The sequence below is a fragment of the Equus asinus genome, chromosome 10 (genome assembly GCF_041296235.1).
Source record: "Equus asinus isolate D_3611 breed Donkey chromosome 10, EquAss-T2T_v2, whole genome shotgun sequence".
NCBI classification, from domain to species: Eukaryota; Metazoa; Chordata; class Mammalia; order Perissodactyla; family Equidae; genus Equus; species Equus asinus.
In genome coordinates, this window is record NC_091799.1 from 89,302,738 (window position 1) to 89,305,349 (window position 2,612).

Genomic DNA, 2,612 nt, shown 5'->3' on the forward strand with positions numbered 1-2,612 from the left:
TTTTCTTTAACATATAGTGAATTTATTGAATCATTTCTATTTTGCTTTATAACGGTTTAGGTAATTTATAACTTTCAAAATTTTATTTCATTCTGGTAAGAATACTTAATATGAGATCTACCCTGTTAACAAACTTTTAGGTGTACAATACAGTATTACTGATGATAAGTGAAATGTTGTACAGCAGATCTCTAGAACTTTGTCATCGTGATTAACTGAAACTTTATGCCCATTGATTAATGACCCCGCATTTCTCTCTCGCCCTGTCCCTGGCAACAACCATTCCACTCTTTGAAACTATGAATTGGATGACTTTATAGATACCTCATAAAAGTGGAATTATGCAGTATTTGTCTTTTTGTGCCTGGCTTATTTGTTGTCTTTTATCTACACTTCTTTTCTCCTCCTTTCATTTTTTTCTTTGTTTTTCTTTTTTGAGGAAGACTGGCCCTGAGCTAACATCCGTGCCCATCTTCCTCTACTTTATATATGGGACACCTCCCACAGCATGGCTTGCCAAACTGTGCATAGGTGCACACCTGGGATCCGAACCAGTGAACCCTAGGCAGCCAAAGCAGAACGTGTGAACTTAACAGCTGCACCACTGGGCCGGCCCTCCTCCTTTCATTTTTGAGATGAGTTAATCTTGTCTGTTTTCTTTTTTCTTATTCCATATTTATATCTATTATTTAGTTCATGCATAGAATGTCTAGTAATAAACTCAGAATTTTTCTATGCATATTTAAATTAGCTAAGCTGAAATTTAAACCTCTCTCCTCACTAATAAAAGTATGTTAGAATATTTTAACTATAGTCATCTTCATCCAGATACCTTAATATTTTTGGCCAGTATTTGAGCTATTTTATCTTCATAGAATATTGAGAATTCTTGTTAATATTGTTTTTAATATTGTTATTTTGTTACAGACACTAGGCTTTATTCAGAGGATTTACAGAAGTTTTTAAATGTATCTGTGTTTTAATTTTTCTTTCTTATCATCTCAATGTTTCCTTCTTTCTGATAGTTTTCCTCCATATATTCTTTTATTATGTTTCTAGCAGTAAACTGTTTATTGCTATACATTGCTATTTAAACCTTGAAATGTAATATTATTTAGAGCCTTAACATAGAAACAGAATGCATACTCAAATGGAATAATATAGAACAGACTATGTACCAAGATGTGAGCAGGAATAATGAGAATCAGCTAGTGATAATGAAGCATTCTGGGCATAGCAACAGCAGAAGTTCCCACCTTGAGGCCTGAAGAATTCAATGAGGCAGTGTTACAGGACTAGTAAGAGCTTTAGGTGTAGAAAAGGACCAATGCTAATAATTTGAGGCTTTGAAAGAGGAACCTCCACCAACCTAAGAACTTGAAGGGAGAAAACTTAAGGAAAAATTATCTTAACATCTCTTCTTTCATCCTCTGATCTCCAGCTGATGACTCCCAAACGGCTGAAACAAAGTAGAGTTTCGAGAGCTTGTTTACATGGTACATTATTTTCATTCCCTTTCTCTCTCCCTCCATCTCTTCTTTTTTTCCTTCTTCCCCTCCTTCCTTTTCACCTTGCCTAATCTCTTCCTTCCATAAGACATTTTTAGACCAAATTATGCATTGGATATAATTCTATGCACTGGGGTTTTCTTGGACCACATGACTTGGTTTCTTCTCTCACGGAGTTTAAAGCCAAGATATGGAAAGTCTTTATTTCTCCTTCACTGTTGAAGGATAATTTTGCTGAATAAGGAATTCTAGGTTGCTTTTTTGTTGTTGTTTTTAATGTTTTAAATATTCCCCTCTACTCTCTTTTTATTTTCATGTTCTTGTTGGGGCTCAGGGCAGGCCATCCCAAAATATCCCACAGTAGCATATTGATTATTTCGAATGTTACTTGAGAAGCAAAAAGGGTGTTCTGACCCTCCTGTCTTTGCTCCCCTTGAAAGCAGGAAATAACCTCTCATGTGAAAGGTACTCTCTCTCTGCCTCCTTATCACCAGAGCTGGGGGAGTCAGGGCTGAGAAGCCTGCGTAAACCTTGCTCACTTACTCCCTTAAGGCTAAACTCTGCTTAAATTCCTCACTAATTACATACTTCAAAACTAAGTTTCTTTGTCTTGTCATTCCTCGCAAATTTACTGTTTCTTCGTGTAAAAGATATATATATACTGGGGGCTGGCCCCGTGGCCGAGTGGTTAAGTTCGTGCGCTCCGCTGCAGGCGGCCCAGTGTTTCGTTCGTTCGAATCCTGGGCGCGGACATGGCACTGCTCATCAGACCACGCTGAGGCAGCGTCCCACATGCCACAACTAGAAGAACCCACAACGAAGAATATACAACTATGTACCGGGGGGCTTTGGGGAGAAAAAGGAAATAATAAAAAAAAAAAAAAAAAACCAATACTGGGAGGTGTACCAGTATTGTAAAAAAAAAAAAAAAAAAAAAAAGATATATATATACTGCCTGCTTTGTTCACTCTTTGAGCATCCTTCCTCTATAATCTCCAATACGTATGTGTTAAACTGGGGTTTTTCTCCTGTTAATCTGGTCTTTTGTCAATTTTATCATTAGACCAGCGGTAGGAACACAAGAAGAGTAGAAAGGGAATTTGC